The sequence below is a fragment of the Bos javanicus genome, chromosome 25 (genome assembly GCF_032452875.1).
Source record: "Bos javanicus breed banteng chromosome 25, ARS-OSU_banteng_1.0, whole genome shotgun sequence".
Classification (NCBI taxonomy): Eukaryota; Metazoa; Chordata; class Mammalia; order Artiodactyla; family Bovidae; genus Bos; species Bos javanicus.
The window spans coordinates 15,949,995-15,962,383 of NC_083892.1; positions in this window are offsets into that span (position 1 = coordinate 15,949,995).

Genomic DNA, 12,389 nt, shown 5'->3' on the forward strand with positions numbered 1-12,389 from the left:
CATATTACAAAGCAGTATTGATTGTTTACCATCTTCAGCTGAAGCACGAATCTTTTGAGGAGACTTTTTTGAAAGTCATTTGAAACTTCTAGGATTGTATATGCTGATAAACAGAATAAATATGATCTAGGATGATGAATGGAACCATAGATGAGTTTGGAGGACTCCTAGAGCAGAGTAGCCACTATCTCATTCTCCAGGAGTCTGTAAGATTATATGGAAGATCCTTATCCAACATGGCGCCCAAGCCATAGAGTAGGAGAGGCTGAGGGGACTGTCTGGGTGGTTAGGGGTGACAGAAGTCCTGTAAACCCTGACCACATCGGTGTGGTGTGGGGAAAGCAGTTGAGAGCTCTCGATCTCCTGAGAAAGGCACAGAAATGGCTGCGAGAACCCAGAGACCAAACAACATCCTCACGGTTGGCGGTTGTGGGTTGTGGAAGCTTTGACTTCAACACTAGAGGATAACGTCGAACCATGGTCAGCAGCAGTACAAGCAAAGGGCATGAGGTGGAGAGAGCAAAGGTTGATACTTCTCCCCATGATTCCGCACACCCCAAAACCAAGTCTTCACTTCACGCCAGGATCTACAAGCATTCCCGGTGAGAAGGACAGAAGGGAATTTGAGAGAGAAACTTGGGTCAACTGAGTGGTATCCAAAACAGACTGACTTATAAGCCACAAGGGATTTCATTTCCTCTAATTCAATTTTCCAGTGCATAGTGGAAATGAGTGCTTGAGAGTGAAACTAAATTCAGTTGGAGGAAAATAAAGTTCCACTTTTACCAATCTGAGTTTTGTTACTAGGAAAATACCTGCTGCATAAAATAAGCTCCTAATACAGTGTCAGGCTTAATAACTCTTGGCTGTTGTGACTACTGTTACTATTAATGTTACTGTTGTTATACTGTGAGCTCCTGGAAGCAAGCATAGCATCTTCTGCTTCTGTGTTTGCAAGGGTCATTACAGAATTTCTTCAGTACACATTGGTTGATTAAATGACTCAAAACTTGAATTTACCCTAATGAGCACTCAATGCTATCATTTGTAAAACCCTGTGTCCAGGTAGCACCTTCACTGTGTAGTTTCCTGAGTGACTGATGACAGAACTCATCAGCCAGTGTTAGGCCTAGAGTGTGAGTGAGAATTAAACTTCTGCTGTGCTGAGCTGCTGAGTTTGGGGGTTGCTTGTTACCACAGCACAACTCAGCTCATCCTGATACAAACTAAAATGTGAAATGTATTCAAGAGAAAGTACCTATTCTGTGACATGCCCTTTTACTTCTTTTATGAATTTAATTTTTACTATCTGCAGTTTACAGTCAATGAATATACAAGTCAATTATATTAACTGATTTGTCTAAGACCATACAGTTAGTAAAGGACAGGACCATCTGAGTCCAGAATCCTGGGATTTTCCATTATATCAGACTGTCCCCAAATTAACCCCTTTTTGTAGCTACTTTTCAACTATGCATTTTACTTCGAATTTTGGTGAGATAGCTATTTGATTTGTATTCCTTTCCACTTCTCCAAGCAGTCCTAAAGTAAGTAATGTTTGGGATTGGGTACAAGGGGTGATAGATGACAATTTAGAGAAATCCCAAGTAGAAATGAAATGTGTTACTGTAACATTTGGGGTATATGTCACCAGTAGGAGCAGTCACTATAATGTGGCAGAAAACTCTGGTGGAAAAATGAACTGTCCTGTTTTCCTGTAGGCTAGAAGAGAATAAAAAAGAATGATAGAAATATTGGCAAAGATGGGGAACAGCCAGAACCCTCACATGTTGCTGGTGGGAATGTAGAATACTTCAGTTACTCTGGAAAACAATTTGGCTGTTTCTAACAAAATTAAATACACTTCTACCCAATGACCTTGCAGTTTAAATTCTGGAATTATACTCAATATAAATTAGTACATATGTCCACAAAATAATTTGCACAAGAATGTTCATAGAAGTTTAATTCATAGTAGTTCCAAACTGGAAAAATGCAAGGATCTTTGAGAAGGAAATCAGTAATTGAGGTATATTCGTATAATGTGCATTTGTGCAGTACTCAGTCATGTCAGACTCTTTGCAACCCCATGGACTATAGCCCACCAGGCTCCTCTGTCCATGAGATTCTCCAGGTAAGGATACTGGAGTAGGTTGTCATTTCCTACTGTAGGGGATCTTCATGACCGAGGGATCGAACCCAAGTCTCTTGTGTCTCCTGCATTGGCAGGAGGATTCTTTACCACCATACCACCTGGGAAGCCCATGTTCATATAACACTAATCATCAATTACAAAGTATGAATATAGAAAAACATAATAACATGGATGATTTTCAAAAACATTAAGTTGACCAAAAGAAGTTAGGTACAAAAGTATCTACTGAATGATCCAATTTATGAATAGCAAAAACAAGGAAATCTAATCTATAATGATTAAGGTCAGATGGTAGTTACATCCAAGGTGGGGGCACTGGCTGGAAAAGGTCATGAGGGATTTTACTGAGATGATGAAAATGTTCTACAACCAGATCCAGATGGTGTTTGCAGAAGGCATACACACGTGCATAAATCCACTGAGCTGTATACTGTATGTATGCCATGCCTCAACATAAAATAATAAAACTTAAGAGAGGATGATAAAAATTGTATCTGCCTCTTAAAAGGGAAAGCATGGCTTTTGGGTCCTAGAGGCCTGGGCACCCTCGCTAGCACCAGAGAATGGCTGTGGAATTTGAACAGAGCAGGAGTGAACCACCGCTGGGATGGCCTAAGTGTGAGACTAGGAATGGGGATTCTATAAGGGATGGAAGGCCTGGTGGTGACTGCTCATGAATGTAATGAATGACTCAAGACTGTAGAGTGAACATATGTGGCTGAGTCTGCGGTCCACAGACACATGTTCTCAGGAGCATCTCTGCATCACTAAGAACAAATGGCCCAGGGCTAACTCTCCAAGGCATCGTGGCACAGCTGAAGAAGCACCACTGACAATTACATCCCCAGGAAACTCAAAACCAAGCCTTATTTCACTTTTCCAACACCTCACAAGTCCCAAGATACTTGTATAACCCCAAGAGGGGGCAGGAGTCCCCTAAGAATGACTATCAAATTTCTCATCAAAACTTGTGGACTAAGGCTGAGAGCCAGAGTCAACCCTAGTTACTCATTCTTAAGTGTCATGGAAACACTAGAGTCACATTTTTCAAAGTCAGCCACCCTGAAATTTGCAATGAATGGCACCTGCCAGAAAGGGGAACCAAATGTCACTTCCTCGGAACCAGAACACTCAACTCTAAATCAGTTTCAGCTACTTGCTGCAGTATAACCCTGGGCTTGTCAGTGCTCCTGTCTGAAATTCAGTGTTCACATCTATAAAATGGGGATGGCAGCTCCTCCTCCTCCCTTGGAGCTGTGATGATGAAATGAGAAAATATGTGTCATATAGGAAGCCCCTACGCATCAGCCACTTGGTTGAGTCAACTCCCTTGCCAGCTTTTTGCTCAGAGGCTGTGTGGAGGAGACATTCTATGTGAAGACAGTTTCTTTACCAGAAATGGACTCGCCGGGGTCCCCAGCCGGGAGCCTGAATCACTCATTGACAATGGTGGCTATTCAGATGAAGTGGTGTGGAAATAGAGGTGTGATGACCCAGGAAATTCTAGAGCTGGAAAGGTGAGCATCAAGGCATGTAAGAGAAGAGAAATCAACAGGCTGGGGCTGATTTCGGAGGATGGTGGCCTTGGAGGCTGAATTCGTCATGCTGTCTGAAACAATGTTTTCTTACATCTTCTTCCCCACAAAGTAAATGCACATGCACACACACACACACACACACACACACACACACACACACACACTGGATTCAGGGCTCAGAGACAGAATGGGACATCATAAAATGTAGTTTGAACCTTGTTTCTCATTGCCACCCAAATCTCTTCCTTTCTCATTGCCCCAGTCCAGCCCAACCCAGAGACATTCATGCTCTTCTGAAAATCCCTGTGGGTTAGACTTCTTCAGATAACAAAAGAGAACCAAGAGGCATACTGAGTAAGGTGCTACGGTAGAAAGGGAGAGGAGGAAGGCGTGGGTCTGGGTCCTGTCCTGGTCTGCCCCTTTCCTGCCATGTGATGCTATTAAGTCACTTCAAGGCTCTTGACACCAGTTTCTCCATCTCTATAATCAAAATGTAAAGGAATTAATCAGATAATTTTAATTTTGTTATTTTCAATTTTAGAAACTATTAATGAAGCAGTGAAAACCTGGCATATGGAAGTTACTTAGAAGACAAAATTAGAGGATATTCTTAATTCACCACTCACTAAACAGTTTTAGAACTAAAAGTTGAGTTTACAATGATGGAGAAAGACTTGCCTTTTTCCCTCAAGGAAATTAGAGCCTAGGGTGGAACCGCAGACTACATTCTGGTCTCAGTTCAGCCCACTCATCTGGTGAGATGAGAAAGCATGACAGCAGGCAAGGGGCAGACAGGGACTTACAAAGACTGGGGGCAGGGGAACTTCCTAAGGACAGGACGCTTCAGCTGAGACCTGCTTTAACTTTTCCTCCTTGTGAACATATAGGTCAGTGAAAAGAAAAGAAACCTCACCTCTAATCCCACTACTCTGAAGTAACCCCCTCAAACAAACACACAACCACACATGCCCACACTGATCCAGTCTTGTCTGTGTGATATACGTACATGCAAACTCCTTTTTAAAAGGCTGAATCATGCAATAGATGCTATTTTTAAAAGTTAGCTCATTTTTCACTTAATATATTTTGAACATCTTCATAAAACCTGAATTCATTTTAATAATTTCATATTATCCTATTAAGTGATTGTAACATAATTTGTTTAATGAAGACTCTAAATTTGGAAACTTAGGTTATTTACAATTTTCTCTGCTACTATAAGCAACTTTGTGATGAATGTGTTTGCAGCTAATTTTTTGCACATATCTTCCTTTATTTTCTCAGAATGAATTCCTCTCCATGAAATTATTGAGTCAAAACCACGTATCTTTTGAAGGCTTTGGATACATGCAGCCAGAGTTTCTCTCAGAAGATTTTGTTAATTTTTAATATCACCAGAACTGCATGAATGTGCCAATTTCTCTCACATTCTCTCCATCAGCGGGTATTATTATTTAACTTTATGTATCAGTTATACTGACTTTGGCCTTTCAAAACTGCCTATTTGTGTTTTCCTTTCACATTAATTTGAAAAATCTCTTTATATATTAAGGACATTGACATTCTGGTCTATTATGTTACGAATATCTTTCCAGGTTTTCATTCATGTAAGATGTTTTTAAGCTATTTTCCTCACAGAAAAATTAGTCTGGTTATTTAAAGTTTCCATCTTCTGTTCCACATAAGAAATTCCTTCCTTACCATAAGATTCTTAAAATAGTCTCAAATTGTTTATCCTAATGCTTAATACGGAGAAGGCAATGGCAACCCACTCCAGTACTCTTGCCTGGAAAATCCCAGGGACGGAGGGGCTTGGTGGGCTGCAGTCCATGGGGTCGCTAGGAGTCGGACACGACTGAGCGACTTCACTTTCACTTTTCACTTTCATGCATTGGAGAAGGAAATGGCAACCCACTCCAGTGTTCTTGCCTGGAGAATCCCAGGGACGGGGGAGCCTGGTGGGCTGCCATCTATGGGGTCGCACAGAGTTGGACACGACTGAAGCGACTTAGCAGCAACGCTTACTAGCTTGGTTTTATTTTTTTATTTATTTATTTTTATTTTTTAACTTTACAATATTGTACTGGTTTTTCCATATATCAAAATGAATCCGCCACAGGTATACATGGTTTTAAAGCGTTTAAATCTTGACTCAGGTGATTTGCCTCTGGGATACCATAGAGATGGATGAAGGTCAGGTTTCAATTTTTTACTTTTGTGTACTTTAGTCATACTGGTCTCAGGATTTTTTTTTTTTTTAACAATGGGCAAGGATCACTTTCATAGTTTAAGAAATTATAAAAATGAAGGAATTCCCTGGCGGTCCAATGGTTAGGACTCCAAGCTCTCACTGCTGAGGGCTCTGGTTCGATCCCTGGTTGGGGAACTAAAACTCCACAAGTCACGTGGTACAGCCAAAAAAAAAAAGACTCTTCCAATTATGAAAAATGTGTCACCACTGGGCTTTTCTTTTGAAATCTGATATATAGAAATATAATTTTTGTTGGCTTTCTAAAAGGTTCCACAGATGCCCAGAAGGAGTTAACCAGGCAAGGAAGGTGAGAAGCATGTTTTCAGTGAGGGGAAGCACTCTTTCAAAGAGGCTAGAGCACAGCCAGTGTGTTCAGGGAATTCCAGGTTAGCCCAAGCAACAGGAGGACAAGGAATTTGAGAGATTCCTTTCAAATTCTGAGGGGATTTGAGGGAGGGATACATTTAAAAACCTCAGAATTCAAAGATGAGCATCATCCTGACTTGTGACAAAGTGCCCACCTTCTATTATAACTATTAAACTTTTGCTATATTTGCTTTATCATCTTTTAATAAAAGAAATAAGACATATGAAGGAAGACAAGGTTCCCTCTGATCAGCATTCCCCATTCCTCTTGCTTGTCTGTGTTCATGTGCTTCGTATGTTTCCACTTTTGTTCCAATAAATTATCCTATGAATGTGTATAAGATTAGCTTTGGCTACAAATAAAAGAAACTCCCCAGGTAAATGGAAGAGCAGTTTTAAGAGATAAATATTTATTTCTCTTGCATGTAAAAGTGCAAGAGATCTGATGTGGCTTCTTTAGATTTCAAGAACTCAGTTTTTTTTTTTTTTTTAATCTTATAGCGCCTCCATGCACGAATTCAATTCTAAAACTTACTTCTTGGTCCAAGATGGGTGTTCAAGCCCCTGCCATCATATCCACATTCTAATGAGAAGGAAGAAGAGGAGATGCCATGGTTTGAATTGTGTCCTCCAGAAGATATGGTGAGGTCCTAAGCCTCAGTATCTGCAAATGTGAGATTATTTGGAAATGGAGTTTTGCAAATGCAATCAAGTCAAGATGAGGTTCATACTGAATTAGTATGGGCCCTAATCTGACTAGTGTCCCTGTTGAAGAAAAAGGGGAGACTCAGACACAAATACACATGTGAAGACAGAGGCAGATATTGGAATGATGTGTCTGCAGGCCAAGGGATGCCAGGGATTTCCAGCATCACTAGATGCTAGAAGAAGACACAGAACAGATTCTCCCACAGAACCACTAAGAGAGCACAGACATGCTGGTAGGAATGCCAGTCTCCAGAGTCAGGAGAGAATAGACCTCTGTCATGCAATGGCACCCCACTCCAGTACTCTTGCCTGGAAAATTCCATGGATGGAGGAGCCTGGTGGGATGCAGTCCATGGGGTTGCTAAGAGTCAGACACGACTGAGCGACTTCACTTTCACTTTTCACTTTCCTGCATTGGAGAAGGAAATGGCAACCCACTCCACTATTCTTGCCTGGAGAATCCCAGGGACAGCGGAGCCTGTTGGGCTGCTGTCTATGGGGTCACGCAGAGTCGGACACGACTGAAGTGGCTTAGCAGCATTTAGAGTTACTTAGGTTAGGTTGCTTTGTTATAACAGTGGTAGGAAGGCAACACAGAGAGCCAAGGGGTAGAAGAGGAAGAAACTGGAGAGGAGAAAAGTTTAAAGGCTCTTTGCAGCTACACTTCAGGAAGTTTCCTGGAAGCTGCCGAATAACAGTGCTCACATTCCATGGAACACAGTGAGGCACGGGCTCACCTCCCTGTAAGGAAATCTTTATTCTGGATTTCCCTGTCCCCAGCTCAGGTTTTTATCACAGTGGGGAAAAAAGTGGAAGAACAGCAGTCTTTAAAATGTACATAAATGGCATTAACTATCGTGTTCCTTTGTAACTTTTTTTTCCCCACTCATTTCTTTAAGGTATGTATCTAGGTTGAACCATGTAGTTATAAATCACTATATTTAAGAGTGATATACTAGTCTACTATGCATATTCATCACCATTTACCTTCTGAGTGATAATAACATTTTTTTCACTTTTTGTCTTACAGAGCTGCAATAAATGTTGCACTATCTCTTCTAATGTATATGGGAGTATTTCGCTAAAGCATGTGAAATTTCTAAGTGAGAGCATATACACATTTTCATTTTTAAATTTTATTTTATTCATTTATTTTTTTGGCTGCCTGTCATATGGCATATTAGTTCCCTGACTAGGGATTGAACCCACGCCCTGACCCTGACTCCCGGCATTGGGAGCATGGAGTCTTAACCACTAGAATGCCAGAGAAGTCCCTACATTGTCAATTTTTTTAAATATTTCCAATTGTTTTCTCAAGTAGTTGTATCAATGTACATGTTTTCCTGTAGTGTATCTTGTTTTACCACCAACAATTTTAATGGACTTTAATGGACTTTTAAAATTTTCCAAAATTGTAAGTGAAATAATAAAATGTATTCACCTTAGGTGTACAGTTAAATAAATCTTGACAAGCATATAACCCCAAGTAAATATTTGACATGTCATAATCAAGACATATAACATTTCTATCACACAAAATAATCCCTTCATATACTGTAGAAAGGTAATAAGCCAACAGATTTGAAAATTTAGATGAAATGGGAATTTTTCTTTAAAAACAGTTTAGCAAAATGGACATAAGAAACATCAGAAAATCTGAATACTTCCACAGCTAATAAATAAATTGCATTTGCAATTACAATCCATCTCTCCTGCCCCCCACCCCACACACACAGCCCAACTCCTGGCTCAAATAACTTTACCAGTGAATTCTTCTGAGTATTAAGGATAGAAAAAACACCAATCTAAAAATTTTTCAATTAATGTTTCAATTTAATACAATCTCATTCAAAATTCCAGCTGGAGTTTTTGTTGTGGACAATGACTCCAAAGTGTATATGGAAATGCAAAGGGGCAATAAAGACCATACTGAACAAGAATAAAGCTGGAGGTAAGCTGACAGGATGGTTAGTATATCCTGTACCTTGTTCAGGAGGTCGTCTCATAGGCGTCATCACTTTGCAAAAATTCAATGAACCACAAGTCCGTTCATTACACTATCATGTGTAAAATAGACAGTTGGTAAGAAGCTGCTCTGCTTTTGAGCTGTGGTGTTGGAGAAGACTCTTGAGAGTCCCTTGGACTGCAAGGAGATCCAACCAGTCCATTCTGAAGGAGATCAGCCCTGGGATTTCTTTGGAAGGAATGATGCTAAAGCTGAAACTCCAGTACTTCGGCCACCTCATGCGAAGAGTTGACTCATTGGAAAAGACTCTGATGCTGGGAGGGATTGGGGGACAGGAGGAAAAGGGGACGACAGAGGATGAGATGGCTGGATGGCATCACTGACTCGATGGACATGAGTCTGAGTGAACTCCGGGAGTTGGTGATGGACAGGGAGGCCTGGCGTGCTGGGATTCATGGGGTCACAAAGAGTCGGACACGACTGAGCAACTGAACTGAACTGAACTGAAGAAGCTGCTATATAACACAGGGAGCCCAGCCTGGTGCTCTGTGATGACCTAGAAGGGTGGGATGAAGGTAGGGGAGGAGGCTCCAGAGGGAGTAGATACACATATACATACAGCTGACTCACGAGTTTGAGCAAGCTCCAGGAGATAGTGAAGGACAGGGAAGCCTGGCGTGCTGCAGTCAATAGGGTGGCAAAGAGACGGACACGACTGAATGGCTGAACTGTACAGCTTTTTCACTTCGTTATATAGGAGAAACTAACACAACATTGTGAAGCAATTATCCTCCAATAAATAATAAATAAAATTTTAAAAAATTCAACATGCTCTTCGCTTGAGACTTATCCACATCGTTTGTATGTTATGGTTACAGGTTAATTAAAATGTTTACAAAGCAAAGCACCACCACACTAAAACCTCTCTACTTAAAAATAAAATAAAATAAAATAAAACTCTCTACTTGCCAGGAGCAAAGGTTCATGGAAAGCTCCCAGAATATTGGAAATAAAAGCAAAAATAAACAAATGGGACCTAATTAAAATTAAAAGCTTCTGCATAACAAAGGAAACTATAAGCAAGGTGAAAAGACAGCCTTCAGAATGGGCGAAAATAATAGCAAATGAAGCAACTGACAAACAACTAATCTCAAAAATGTACAAGCAACCCCTGCAGCTCAATTCCAGAAAAATAAACGACCCAATCAAAAAATGGGCCAAAGAACTAAATAGACATTTCTCCAAAGAAGACATACAGATGGCTAACAAACACATAAAAAGTTACTCAACATCACTCATTATCAGAGAAATGCAAATCAAAACCACAATGAGGTACCGTTTCATGCCAGTCAGAATGGCTGCGATCCAAAAGTCTACAAATAATAAATGCTGGAGAGGATGTGGAGAAAAGGGAACCCTCTTACACTGTTGGTGGGAATGCAAACTAGTACAGCCACTGTGGAGAACAGTATGGAGATTTCTTAAAAAACTGGAAATAGAACTGCCTTATGACACAGCAATCCCACTGCTGGGCATACACACTGAGGAAACCAGAATTGAAAGAGACACGTGTACCACAATGTTCATCACAGCACTGTTTCTAATAGCCAGGACATGGAAGCAACCTAGATGTCCATCAGCAGACGAATGGATAAGAAAGCTGTGGTACGTATACACAGTGGAGTATTACTCAGCCATTAAAAAGAATACATTTGAATCAGTTCTAATGAGGTGGATGAAACTGGAGCCTATTATATCGAGTGAAGTAAGCCAGAAAGAAAAACACCAATACAGTATACTAACACATGTCTATGGAATTTAGAAAGATGGTAACGATAACCCTGGATGTGAGACAGCAAAAGAGACACAGATGTATAGAACAGTCTTTTGGACTCTGTGGGAGAGGAGGAGGGTTGGATGATTTGGGAGAATGGCATTGAAACATGTATAATATCATATTAGAAATGAATCGCCAGTCCAGGTTCGATGCAGGATACAGGATGCTTGGGGCTGGTGCACTGGGATGACCCAGAGGGATGGTAAGGGGAGGGAGGTGGGATGAGGGTTCAGGATTGGTAACACGTGTACACTTGTGGCAGATTCATGTTGATGTATGGCAAAACCAATACAATATTGTAAAGTAATTAGCCTCCAATTAAAATAAATGAATTTAATAAAAAAATATATATATATAAGAAAGTTTCTATTATTTACACCTGGCACTTTTTAGGCTAGACCACTGTATCTAAAAGTATTAGAGCAGAAATCAGCTAGGCTCACTTTCAGATTGGGCTCTGCTCCTTGGATTGATATAATGACTTTGTAAAATGGTCTAGAAGTGAACATATGCGTAGCCTGTGACAGGAATTAAACTACTAGGCATATACTTGACATCAGTGAGATACAGGCAAGTGATCAAAAACACAAAACAACTCAAGTGCTAAAGGACGGACCATCGTTGAGTCAATTACGATACCTCTTTGAATTTTAATTTCCACATCTTTAAAATGGACATCAAAACACATATAGCTACTTCACAGAACTGTGTCCAGGCAAGAAAAGTACCTAAGACTAGCATCTGGCATATCGCAGACATTCAGTGAACAGTAGCTGATATTTTTACTAGGCTTTTAAATAAAGATGCCATCATTCATTCCCTTGTTGTTGTTCGGTCGCTAAGTCATGTCCAACTCTTTGGGACCCCATGGACTGCAGCATGCCAGGCTTCTCTGTCCTTCACTATATCCTGGAGTGTGTTCAAACTCACGTCTATTGAGTCGGCAATGCTATCCAACCATCTTGTCCTGTGTCGTCCCCTTCTCCTCCTGCCCTCAATCTTTCCCAGCATCAGGGTCTTTTCTATTGAGTTGGCTCTTCACATCAGGTGGCCTCTGCTTCAGTGTCAGTCCTTCCAATGAGTACTCAGGGTTGATTTTCTTTCGGACTGACTAGTTTGATCTTCTAGCTGTCCAAGGGACTCTCCAGAGTCTTCTCCAGCACCAAGGTTTGAAAGCATCAATTCTTTGGTGCTAAGCCTTCTTTATGGTCCAACTCTCATCTTCCCTGGTGGCTCAGAGGTTAAAGTGTCTGCCTCCAATGCAGGAGACCCGGGTTCGATCCCTAGGTCAGGAAGATCCCCTGGAGAAGGAAATGGTAACCCACTCCTGTATTCTTGCCTGGAGAATCCCATGGATGGAGAAGCCTGGTAGGCTACAGTCCACGGGGTCACAAAGAGTTGGACAACTGAGCGACTTCACTTACTTACTTACTTACTCACATCTGTACATGACTACAGGAAAAACCATAGCTTTTATACCCTGAATGAAAGTATTAGTCATTCAGACATGTGTGACTCTTTGTGACCATATGGACTGTAGCCCACCAGGCTCCTTTGGCCATAGGATT